At 34.0% G+C, this 13913-nt stretch overlaps 1 long non-coding RNA gene across 1 annotated transcript; it reads right to left on the reverse strand.

The window, feature by feature from the left end:
- Window positions 1-220: 220 nt before the first annotated feature.
- LOC120182724 lies at window positions 221-12476 on the reverse strand. The gene is made up of 6 exons (XR_005521858.1): window positions 12353-12476; window positions 12090-12215; window positions 11598-11716; window positions 11286-11494; window positions 8778-8781; window positions 221-231 (listed from the first exon to the last, which is right to left on the reverse strand). It is a non-coding gene; the product is annotated as an uncharacterized LOC120182724 (long non-coding RNA).
- Window positions 12477-13913: the final 1437 nt, after the last annotated feature.

The raw sequence follows: 13913 nt of genomic DNA on the forward strand, positions 1-13913 counted from the left end.
CATTTGAAGCGACCACAATTCTCAATGGAGTGTCCTCGGGCTCCAGCATGATAATCACAAAAGAGTTTCTCATTATACCAACTCGGGTATGAAAGCCACAAAGGCTTAGCTCGACATGGAGTAATAATCTGGGCTTTGAGTAACTCAAGATATAACTTGCTGCACGGAATTGAAGGAAACTTGGGTAGAATTTCCCTTGACATCATTGTCTCCTTACAATTGCTTACTTTGCTTTCTTGAAGACCATGTGAATGATGATCAAAATGTTTGCTTTGAATGTTTGACTCTTGAACATCATGAGACAGACAATAATTCAAAAATTTCTCTTTCTCGACCAGTTTTGAGATTTTTAGGATCTTAGGTTTCCCATCTTCAAAACATAGCAATCCTTCTGTTATAAGAACTTGGACCTTTAAATTAACAATCCTACAATTCTCCGTAGAGTGGCTAAACTCTCCAGAATGATAATTGCATGAATTCTTGACACCCTTCCAATCTGGACGTAAATAAGTATTAGGCCTTGGAGGAATTTGTGTTATGAGGTCATTTTCAAAAAGAAATGGTAATAAATCTGAATATGGGATTGGAATTGGAATGAGAGGTATCATTTTCTTTTTGCCTTTCTTAGCTTTCTTCAATGTCTTTTGAACCTCTTCTATGCTTCGCTTTAGCTTGATCTTTGTTGCCTTTTCTGAGAGCTTTATTGGATTTCCACATCTCTTGACGAGTTCTTGGTTGTTTGTTTCTATTACATCAGCTACATCATTCATAATCCAATTCAAATCTTTTATAACAGGATCCTCTAAGGGTTTCTCTCCATGGATTACAATATTCAACAGGTCCATCAATTTGGTCAGTTGTTCCTTTGAATCATTCTGGAATTTTTTCACTTGATCAGTCATCTTTTGTTGTGTCTCGATAAATTGCTCTTGTAGTTTCTCGATTCTATCAACCCTTGCTAAAATCTCATTCATGGCTATTATCCTTCTTTAGGAAGACCAAGTTAACTCCACTTTGATTATGTCCTGGAATTCTCCACGAATTATTCCACGTTGTCATGATTAAATGCATGTAGAATAGTTTGAAATAAAATGTAATTATGCAAATATGCAAATGCAAAAATGAAAATATAAATATAAACGTAAAAATGAAAAAAAAATGCTAAATGTAAATGCAAATGTAAATATGTGAATGTAACAATAAAAATGCAAATTGTGCAATACAAAAGCAAACATAAAAGTATAAATGAAAATGTAAAAATGCAAAATGCAAATGCATGTATGAAAATGTGTCATTCAAGAGTGATCATCTTAGAACAGATTTCGTTGAACACAAAAGTTTCCTTGCATCAAACAAAATTTTACATATAGAGGACAACTTTCAATCCTAAAAACTTTACATATAGGAGATAACTTTCCTATTTTCTTCTTTAAAGCCAAGTTAGTTTATCAGCTTATGGGCCATATTACTTGTCTGTATTGCAGCTTTTTCCATGTTATTCTCTTTCATCTTTTATATCAGTTCTTGGAGTTGCTCATTTTCCCTTGTAAGAGAACCTTTCTGTCCAAGAAGTTCTTGGATTAGATCTTCATATATGTTGCAGTTCTTTTTCAGTTTGGTAACCCCTGTTATCCACTCTTCTGGGGTATCTCCTATGCCAGCATTTTGAAAAGCTTGACTGAGCTTTTGGAAATCTTCATGCATGGTTTCCACTTATGTGCTCAATTTCTTGTTTTGGTCATTCAAGTTCTTCAAATAACATGCATGAGCTTCATAAAAACCTCCTCTACTCTGAATGCCCTGACTGATACTCTTACCATAGACTGCTTTTGGTATCAATCTGGCAGGATCTTTGTGGAGTACTTTTGGTATTAATATAACAGGATCTCTGTGTGCATTGCTTGCTTCTATCCTCGAAGTTTCCTCAGGATGTCTTTCCTTGGCCGCATCATATTTTGTTTGATCATAAAACTTTTTGTCCATTTACGATTTGTTTCCAATTTGATGAACAGTCTTTCAAGTCAACACCTTTTGGTTATGCCATGATCATGTAATGCAAATGAAAGAAATCAATATAAACAAGTTAGAGCAAAACAAAATGTATGAAAAATAAAAATGGGAAGGGAAAAAATAAATTGGTTAGTACCAAGAAAGATTTTATCTATCAAGGTATATAATGTATCCTAACCTCATGCTTTCTAGTTCCATGCTTTGTTTGGAAAAATTAACCTAACTGCATGATTACTAGTTCGTATGCATTTATTCAGAGAGAAAAATAATAAATTAAAAGCTAAAGCTTATTTCTCCTTTATGTACACTTACGGACAGAGGTTCAGTACTGTCTTAGATCAGGAGAATTTTTAGGGTTCATTATATGCAGGGTTTTGGTTCTAAGGGTAAAGGTACTCGAACTGTCCTTGTTGATGCCCCCTTGGACTACCAACCCTCAATTCTAGTCCATCACAGACTTAAGCGGACCGAGTTCAATTCGAGGGGACACATTTCTTTATGCCTGGCACGGAGAATAAATTCTCAAGAAGAAATAGAGCATATAAACCCCGAAAGCTACTTGCTAGGTCTGACACGTAGAATAAATTCTCATGAAGACGTCGCTTTCACTCCCACTTAAAAGGGACAAGCTTGATTAAAAAGCTTATGTTATGCAATGCATGTGTTTGTGTGTGAGGAGAAATGTTCAAACCTCTGACAGACAATAAATAATAAAATTTAATACTTGAAAAAAAAATAAAACATTAATAAAATAATATAAATATTATGAAAATAATAAATATATATATATAAATTTTGAAAAGAAAGAATTAAAAATTAAATATATGAATTTTTAATTTTCTAATTGATAGAGACAATTAATAATTGGTTTTAAAGTTTGACCAGTCCCCAGTGAAGTCGCCAAGCTATCGGAAAGGGTTTGTCCATGCGTGCAAATTACGCATATATCCCTACCCAGAACGACGTCATTTGGGAGGGGTATATAAGACCCGAATGGCCGGCCCTTCGGGCCATTCTCTTTATTCTCTTATTTCCCTCTTCTCTCTCAAAAATAAGAGAACCAGAGTTCTCTCTGGCTTCTCTCTAAAATGAGAGAACACAGTCCCGGTCAGCCACCGCTGCCGGCCACTGTTAACGGTGGCCAAAAAATTCTAAAATATACCAAAACGAAGCCCTAAATACCCTAAAGCCAAAACCGAGGCTCGTTTAGCCTAAAAATCCTTAACCCGACCTAGATCTAAGCCTATTACCTTAGGTATTTTGGTTTTTTAACAGCGTAAGGAGGCTCCGATGACAATAATCTCCTCGGTAAGTCTCTCTCTCTTTCTCTTACTTTCTGTTTTTCTCTTGGGTTGTTGTCGTGGTTGTTATCTATGTATTCTTTTGTGGCTTTCTCCGTTCTTGCTCGCTTTACTCTCCCTGTTCCGTTTGTTGTTTGTTGTGGACTCTTGCTCTCCGTTTTTTCTCTGTTGCTTTCTTCTCTTTTTTTTCTGCAGGTGGTCGATGGCTTTTATAGCCATCGACGGTGTAGCTCTCGGACCGGTCCCAAATGGAGACCCTACGTGAGTCACCGGACTATAGTGGTGACTCACCATAGGGCTTCGACGTGGGGAGGGGCAGCTGGCCTTCTGGAAAGCTCGGTGAGGTGGCGTAGCACTGACGGCGGCGTGGCAGTAACTAAAGCGTTAACGTAGAGGTAGCGGCTGAGCAGAGGCGGCGGCTGGCCTTTTGGAAGATTGAGGCGACTGGGAGCTAGGGTTTAGAAAACCCTAGCTGAAACCTCAAATTGGTTTAAGGTTTCAGTTAGGCCATCTGGTTGGGCTTCCAAATTTGTAATTGGGCCCCGATTTTGGCCTGTTTGTAATAATAATAATTTTAATAATAATAATAATAAATAAAATAATAATAATATCAATAAAAAAAATGGGTAAAAAATTAGTATCTTCAATGATCCTTTGAAATACCAAATAGACCTATTTTATGTTGTTTGTAAGCTGATCGGAAATGTTTTCTTGTTTTTATTCTAGTCCTTTATGTATATACATATTGTGTACATTATGGTTTTATATATTATATTAAATAAATATTATTATTAGCTATATTGATTGTAAATATTTTATTCTATATATTTCCAATCGCATTTTTCCATCGTATTTCTTTATCTATTGATAATGTACTCGAATATTTTCAAGAACATTTATTTGTAGAATGGGCGTGGAAAGCACTACTTGATCGAAGTAGTGTAATCTGATACGACGTTTGAACGAAATATGAACTTGAAAACACAAGCCTTTTTATGTATTTATTAAAATAATGGAAATTTTTTTTATAATATTTTTATTTTATCTTTAATTTTTATTTTCATTTTGTTTTATTTAATGTTAATATTAATGATGTATGTTTTCGGAAAATGAATCGTAATTTATTTCATGCAAAATTTTGATATTAATTTAGAGATAGAATATTCTTTTACAGATAAAAAATAGGTGAGATAGCTTTCCCGATGGAGGATTGCAAATCTGGATATTTCTTGTCCAGTCAAAGAATTTTTTTAAAATAATTAATTCGGAATAAATTAATTAATATTCAATAAATAGATCATAATTTAATTTTCTATTCGAATTATATTTTCCACCATTAAGACAACGTGTAAACGATTAAGTACCAATTTTGGACGCTGTGGGGGTGTTTATCCTTCCCCATGCATAACCGACTCCTGGACCTGTTAAGTCGATTTTTTTTGTAAACGTAGACCAATTTTTATCTTAAAAATGATTTTTTTCTTAAAATTGTTTTAAAATATGTTTTTAGGTATTCGGTCTACTTAACCTAAAAGTCGATGGTGATTCCTATTTAATTTAATTCAAAATCGCCAATTTTTCAAATAAAGTCATAATTTTTTTAAACTTAATTGTTTTAAAAAAATGTTATGACATTAAGAACAAGATCATTCTTACGTAATTGACTTAAAACGTGAAACCCAGCATACCCAAGTCTCTTATGCCATAGGATCACTTAATAAGACTATAATCAAATATCAATCCTAGGCCTCTTTGGAGATGACTGTCCGACACAATTATATTGACTCATTGATATAGTGGGGCTGGGCATCAATCTAATAATGTTGACCAATGAAGGTTGTTGTGGTCTTAGAGTGGTTCTTTGATTCTGCTTATCAGGTTGGCTTGGTGTTATAGCTTGTTGATGGTTCTAACTTGTTGTATGTCTTTTAAAGTGCACCCAAAAACAATAGTGGTAAGCAAATCTAAAAAGAACTCAAGTGCAACAAAAATGTCCTATTATATTTGATTAAGAGAAAATGAAGCTAATTCAAATGTTGAATTCCACTTCATGCTCTCATTTGCCGTATACTATAACTCTTCACGCTCCTTCCAGAAATGGGAAGTTCAATGTCATTTGCCATAGAGTATGTAATATTATTTATTTTAACTCTTGACAGTTATTGCCGAAAAATAACCAATCTGCTTTCATTCTCTCTATATAAAACTCATTCATTCCCATTTCTCCTTCAAAGAAGCTTAAATCCCATTCAAAAAATCCTAACTGGTAATCAGTCAGAATCAAGAAACCTCTGAAATTTTCATCTTTATAATATAACTTTGGGTGTTTCTTGTACTCGGTTGAAACAATCAAAGAAGATCGTTTCTTCAAAGTTGTTTCCTCCATTCCAATGTCGAAGCCTTCAAACCCAAACTACATTGGTTTCTTCTTATGTCATCTTTGCCTTTGCCTTGTATAAACTCTCTCTCTCTCTCTCTCTCTCTCTATATATATATATATATATCTTTTACTATGTGTGTGTGTGTATCCCGATACTATTCTTTTACTAATGCAATTTCGATTCTTGATCGTCTTCTTTGTGGGATAAGTTAACTTCTTTGGAAATGAATATACTAAATAAAAGAAGTTAATTTCTTGTAGGATATAAACATATATTCCCTTTATAAACTGAGTTATAAAATTATGTGGTCTTGAAAAAAAAATACTAAAAAGATTGCTTACTTTGAATTTTTCAGATGAAAGGGACGGTGGATGGAATTCTTTTCGACAATCCGTAAGTTCTAGCTCATTGAAGAACTCAATCACCCAAACTACATTTCATTGTGTAAGAGTAGAGTTATTATAATTTAATCTTTGTGCTTGGTTGATATGTAGTTACAATGAAACGATTCATCGTTCATTATTCCATGGATTGCCAGTCCACAATGTAAGTTGTTTACTTTCTTTTTATGCCTCTGTTTTTGTGGATCAAACACTATCTGAGTGCCTTTTTACACTTAACTGAGTTCAGATTGTGTCTGGTGATAATCAGCCTCGCCCTTATCCATTGCAAGGAAGGTATTTAGTTTATCCGTTAGTTGTTTCCCTTCAAATAGTGAAATCCTACTCTGAATTTAGAAATTTGGTTTCTGAATAAAAATGGCAGTTGCAGGGATCGGATGCTGTTTTGGAATAGATACCACCTCCTTAATGCTGACATAGCCCAACCGGTCAGCCAGATTTTCATTTTCGTTGTGGGAACCGACCAGCGAACCAATGCGGGAACCAATGACGAAACTGGCAAGGGAACCGACGGGGAGACTGACGAGGGAACCAGCGAGGAGACCAATGCGGGAATTGAAGAGGAAACCGACAAGGGAACCAATGCGAGAACTGACGAGGAAACTGGCGAGGGAACCAATGAAGAAACCGACCAGGGAACCGATGAAGAAATCGACCAGGGAACCGACGAGGAAGATTCACAGTAGCTGAAATCTTGGAAAAAAATTGAAAATATGGGAAAACAATTGTTGGTGGACTTCTTGTTCATTTTAGCTTTCATTTTTAGTTTAGTACGTGCCCAAAGCCAACATTTTGTGCAGGGAATCTAATTCAAAGTGAGCATTTTTTTTCTATTTGTTATAGCAATCGGGAAGATAATGTCAAGTAAAACAATCAAGAATGAAAACAAGAATACTAAGGTTTATATGAAAACCCTTAAAAGGAAAAAATCAATAGTAGAATAGAGAAATTCACTGTACGTAATATCAAAATTATAAGAGTCTGTGGCTACAAGGACTCACACACATCCAAAGGTTTTGTCTTGCTACAAGTTTAATCATTATTATATGTTTATAGGGTTAATTAGTTGAAGAGCATTTTAGTTTTATTGATACTAATCTTAAGCCCTGAAATGAGGAAGTAGCCCTCAAACACATCTCGGATTACTCTTAGTTGTTCCATATCCGCCTCAGCAAACAATATCAAATCATCCACGAAAAACAAGAGTGAAATTCCAGGGCCATTCCTCTAGAATTTCATTGGTCTCCGCTTACCAATATCTACTTCAAACTGTATAACTTGAGTCAACTTTTCCATACAAAGGAAGAATATCTAGGGTGAGAGAGGATTCCCTTTCTCTAATCCCTGTTGTGGGGATAAAAGGAAACGTTAAGGAACCATTCCACACTATTTGGGTTGAGACTGAGCTGACCTTATTTCATTCGGTATACCCACATCTTATAATGTATCATCAATGAAAGAAATTCATCCATCCTATGTTTCCTCCTTTTTCTTATTGACAACGTTTTTTGGTGTCTTTCATTTGTTTTAAATTGTATATAATCTGCTCATTCTACCTTGCATTATTTCGTCCTTTCTTATACAATGCAATTTGTTTAGTATATAACATACGGGTGAATTCGGATTTGGTTTTTCAATAAAAGATTAATCGAATCTAAAAACTGAAATTGAAACTAAAATCGAATGACATAAAAGCTATGATTTTTAGTTGGTTTGATTCAGTTTGGTTTTACAATTTTTGATTATTCACTATTTTTCAAATTGGACATCTAAAGAAAATGGACTTAAAGTTTAAACCGAGTGTAAATATATAAGTTTAAATTCATAAAAAAAAATAGTATTAATTTTAAGATTTTATTTATTAAAGTTTGTCTTCAAAATGAATTTATTTTGGATAATTATTTTTTAATTCGATTTAATTTAGAAAAATTAATTTCATATAAAAAAATTAAAACTGAACAAAATTATAAAATTATTAATTCAAATGTAATTCGATTTTTAGTTGGAAAACATTGCTCGGATTTATCTTTTTTGTCGCAGCAATTTTATTAATTCAAAATTAAAGAAATATTTAAATAAAAATATAAATCAAATTTACTTTATTTAATTTTAAGTTTAAAATAACTTATTTTTCTTGATTTTAAAATTAAGGACCTTAAATTTTAGGGGCTAAAGCCTCCCCACCATAAATAGCTCCGTTTCTGTTCAAGAACTTTCAATTTTGTTTCATTTCACCATTAAATATTCAATGTATTTTATAATAATTTTTCGAATATTTAGGATAAATTTTAAATCACTTATGAAACTATTCAAATTAAGCCATATAATTTTTTTTTCAATTTAAATACTTATTTAGGTTCTACCCGTTTTTAAAATTAAGTGAATTAGACCTCATATCAAATACAATGAATAAAAATCATATTTAGCCTCATATGAACCATATCAGCAAAATGAAGGCCATGCCAACCAGCTGCTTCAGAGTTAACCGTCCATAGACTAAAGACATAAATTTGTAAAGTTTAGTACTATAATCACAACTAATTTATGGTTTATCAACCAAAACAGAACTGGGATCAAAGTTTTATGATTAATAGTGTAATTTACCCTAATTTTTATATTAGTACAATGACCGAATTAATCAATTTAATAGTAGAGGGACTACATTGATATAATCCTATAAAAACGGACCTAACAGGTACTTTAACCATATGCTATGCAGTTTAAAGTTTCAGCAATATTTTCCCGCGAGATCCCTTTCAGGTATAACTTAAAAAGAAGCTATTTGGTTTCAAGTTGTTTCTATAAAAGCAAGAAGTCATCCCCATTTCTACTTCAAGGAAGCTTAAATCCATTTCAGAAAATCAAGAAACGAGTATCAAGCAATGAGAATCATTAGATATCACACGAATAACATCAATCGGTTCTTCTTATGCCGTGAATGCAGAACCCACCTCGTCATAATGAATAACATCACTGGACGTGTATGATCTCTCTATCTCTCTCTCTACATATATATATCAAGATTCTTATTTCAATATTGTTAATTCAATTCTTGATTGTGTTCTTTATGGAAATGAATATAGTATATGAAAAGTTGATTTCTTGCAGAACATATATATATATATATATATATATATATATATAAATATATATACACACACATATATATAGGAGAATTATGTTTTCCCCTTTATAAATTGTCATACATGATATTGCAAGAATTCGTAATAACATGAATCAAACTTTCAGATAGCGGGGCCGATCAATGGATACGTCTGCCTCAATCCGTAAGATGTCTTCTTGAAGAAAACAATAATCCTAACTAAGTTTCAAGGCGTAATAAACTAGGATTATTATAACTTACTTTTTGCTTCATTGATATATAGTGTCAATGTTCGGATCGATCCTAATTCGTCTAGTTGGGAACTCTTTAGTCTACCGGTTGTGAGTATCTACTGCAAGGTATGCGACAGTCACGTTGGCGAGAAATTTGTAAGTTCCTTTCTGTTTACAAACACTATCTGCGTGCCTCTATAAACCTATATATATTGATATATTTGTGTTGCACTTAATGTTTCCAGATTGAGCATAATCTGCCTAACCATATCCCTACTGAGTTTGATGGGAAGTTTTTACTTCATTCGTAAGTTCCTTTTTCCCATATTCTGAAATAAAAGCTACTATAATGACATTAGAAGGTTGTTCTCTGAATGAAAGTGGATGCTTCAGGGCCCGGATGCTGTATTGGGATGGAACCCGGTTGATTTACGCTGACAGTCGCGTGCCAGTCGACTAGTCGAGGATGACTGAATCGATCCCTCCGGTCAAAGTTTACTGAGAATGCAGATTCTGCGAGAAACAACTGCTGCTGGTTTTTGTTTTTCATTTTAGCTTCCTTTTCTGTTTGTGAGTTTGGTACTAGTGTAACTGCTGTTAGAACAACGATTTTACAGTGGAAGCCATTTCTTTTGTACGAGGACACATGTTCAACATAGTTTAGCATATAATAATTGGTCATTTAAGGATTTATATCTCGTCTTTCTTATAAAAGCTAATTACGTTCATGTATTTTGTATGTGACATAGAAAACACCATTTTGAGCCCAAATCTAATCAGCAATCGGAGCCCATAGCTTAGAGATTCTAATTTAGTTTTTAAATATTAGGATTGTCGTAAAGAATTATTTGAGCCTTGACTCTAATTTATTAGAACCAACGCTTGGTATAATTATTTTTTTTATAAAATAAGATTAGAGCCTACAACATCGCATCATTATAAGGTAAGAATATCGTAATTTATTTATATCATTATCAAACAACTTAAGAATTATCGTGGAGGACCTAAAAAGCTAGTATTGTCAGTGTCATAATTGGCAATCAATCTAATCATCTCTTGTTTTTGACAATCACGCAGCACATGTAAACTCGTTTAGTCTTTTAAGGACACAGTTTGTTAATAGTTTGCAATATTGTAATCCCACATTATGATATATGTTTAAGGGTTCGTTGTTGTGCTTGAGAGTTATGATATATACTCTTTGTGCTTGGTGTATATGGTTGAATTGTGATTTATCAAGCATCAGATTGCGTATAATGGACAGCAAAATAAGTTTTTAGCGACGTTTTTTTAATCATATAGCATCGTTTATAAGTGCCTCTAAAAACTTCCTCGGCGCTTACAAAAACGCCGTAAGAAGTGTCGCTATAATGAACGCCGTAATTGTTAGTTGTGTTTGTGGGGGGAACACCGCAATAAGTCGCGACATATAGTAGTGTTTGTCTTTACAAACGCCGTTATTGATTGTGTATTTAATGGCATTTGTATTTAAAAACGCCACAAATGAGCCAATTATTAGTGGCATTTTCATCGAAAAACGCCGCAAATGGCACTAGTAGGAGTAGCTGCATAAGTTGCATAAAACACCGTTAAAGACAATTCTTTACACCCACAGTAATAATAAATTCTACAAATCAAAACATATATTTCATTTATTAAATAAAAACAAGTAACTTGAAACTAAAAGGATGGAAAACATTAATATCACAAAAATACATATAAATGTATACATATGTGTTACATATACTAGAAACAAAAAAGTAAACTAGTTGCATGGGTATTTTCACGCTTCCAACTTATAACCCTAATATCCAATGGTTACCGAATAAAGCATACACTAGAAACATTAAGCTTACCGAATAAAGCATGTGCAAGGCTATTATTTTCCATGTATTCATATACCGACAACAGTTGAGTTCCCTCAACGCAACATCCATACAACCTAACAACATTCGGTGTTGTAAGCCTGAAATCACGGCTAGTTCATTCAGGAATTCTAGATCTCCTTGTCTTGATTTTGAAGAAATTTTTTAATTGCAATTACAGTACCATCAAGCAATACACCCTACAGGAGAGGTATGACATAGAATCCTGTTAAATATTCATCACATATTACGTACTCCTAAACGTCTTATATTCAATATAGATAAAGCAAGTACTGCGGGTACCTTGTAGCCAGCTCCAAAACCACCTTCTCCAATTTTATTTGCGGTGTTGAAGTTGTTTGTAGCAGCTTCCATTTGTCCAAAGCTAAAAAAGCCAATATGCAGATCTAATGCCCTCAAGACTTGGAAAAGATTGGGGGAACCAATTCAATTGCACATTCAATAAGCTTGCAAAACATGCATTCGTTTAAATAGATTTTCTTAGAGAAATTATTTGAGAGTATAAAATTGAAGTTTATCAGAGTACCTTCTTTGCTAATTACCTTGAACAAACAGAGCAATACGAACATCAATCTTAATTTTGAGATAAAATTAACAATCACAATTACACAAAATAACAAAAGAAATCCCCATAGATCAAAATTGAATCAATTCTAAAGAAACCCCAGGTGAACTAATGATTTCAGAAAAATTCCAAAGCAGATGAGGGTCAAAATCGAAAATTGAACTCAAAAAACTGAAGAGGAAGTGAAGAGAAAAAACGGAAAAGCGTACGTTGAAGTCGTCGCCAATGGAATCCATCACCTTGTTGGCTCTCTTGCCCAGCCAATAGGAGCCAACCTTATTCAATATCTGATCCATTTCTGATAATGTCTGCTCGGATTCTCTCTGTCTCTCTCTCTGCGTCGAAAGAGATGGAAGAGAAAGATTAGTATCTAAGGGATGGTATTTAGAGAGAGATTTATCTTTCGTAATTATCTCTAACCTTATGGATGTTAGATGGAAGATTCTTAATCTTAGCCGCGTGATCGACATACCTTATGGTTGGCAGTTGGCGATTGGAAACTGGCAACGGCAGCGTGAGGCTGCGCTGGTGGAGAAGGTTGCACGGTAGGAAGGTTAGGAACGATAAGAAGAAAAATGGGTAGGAAAATTAGGGATTTGGAACGATGGGTATTAAATGGTTCAAAATTTAGCGGCATTTGATCTATAAACGCTGCTACAAATACCGCTACAGTACCATTTTGCTGTAGTGACAACCTGGTAATTTGAAGGTTAATATGTTATTGAATCTTCCAATAATAATTTTGGTTTCTCTTCTTTTTAACATATAGTATAGATATATTGTTTTATTTTCATGTGGTTTATATTTTAGCAGTGTTAAATTCCTGGATCCTTTACAGAATGACAGTTATAACTGACAAAAAGAAGTCATAGGTCATACTCATATGCTTTTATTTTCATTATATAAAACCCCCTTGAACCATTCCCATTTCTCCTCCAATCCATTTCAGCAAATCAAAACCTGTAAGAACTCATAATCAAGAATCCACTTGTTGCCTTTTATCTATTGTGTTATCCCTCTCAGGTCTGGAGTTTTTAATATATCTTTTGGCGTTTCTTGGACTCAGGTGGAACAATCGAGGTACATTCATTCGCTCAACTTCTTTTTAATCTTTGTGCTTCATTGATTTATAGTGACAATGTGCAGACCGATGATATGATGTCTCCTCGGTTACAATACCGTAAGCCAGTGCCAGTGGCGAGTGTCAGCTGCAATGGATGCAACAATTACATTGGCGTGAGGTTTGTAAGTTCTTCCTTTACATTGTTTACAAACACTGTCTGAGACAGTGCCTTAATACCACAGCGCAAACACTGTCTGAGACAGTGCCTTAATACCACAGCGATGAATCGAGGGGAGTAAGTGGAGTGTTGCTCCCCTGAAAATTTCTATTGATAATCTCTTTTCGCCGCTTATAATTTTGTCCTGCACTTACCGTTATTAGGTTGTGACTGATCCGCCTAACCAGGGTATACTTGAAGGATGGTATCTGTTTCATTTGTAAGTTGGTTCTTGCCTTCAAATATTCAGAAATAAGCATGAAATTAGAAGATGTGTTCTTGAATAAAAATTACGGCTGCAGGGACCGGATACTGTTTTTCGATGGAACCCATTTGAATTATGCGGACACAAACAGGGTAGTGGTCAACAATGAATGAGTTTCCTCAAGTCGAAGTTCACTAAGAATGTAATTTCTACGAGGAAACCAACTGTTGCTGCTTTTGTTGTTCATTTCCGATTAGTACTACCTTTTTTTGGGTTCAATTTAGTGTAGTACATTTTATGGTTCATAGTCATTGCTTCTGCAGTTTGCAAGCCTCATATAGTAATGCCTGCAATATAAATCTGTTTCAGCTTTTCTTCTTCATCTACTCGCTTCTTTCCTCCTTGGTTTAGATAAACCCTACTGCATAATAAAATTGAAATTAAGTACATATTATGCTTCTCTACAAGATTTTCAAAATAAGCAAAGTGTGTTTACAATTTTACCAACTTTTGAAACAAGTACTACTCTAAATGATAATTAAAAGTGC

The sequence above is a fragment of the Hibiscus syriacus genome, unplaced genomic scaffold (assembly GCF_006381635.1).
Source record: "Hibiscus syriacus cultivar Baekdansim isolate YM2019G1 unplaced genomic scaffold, ASM638163v2 tig00112737_pilon, whole genome shotgun sequence".
Lineage (NCBI taxonomy): Eukaryota > Viridiplantae > Streptophyta > Magnoliopsida > Malvales > Malvaceae > Hibiscus > Hibiscus syriacus.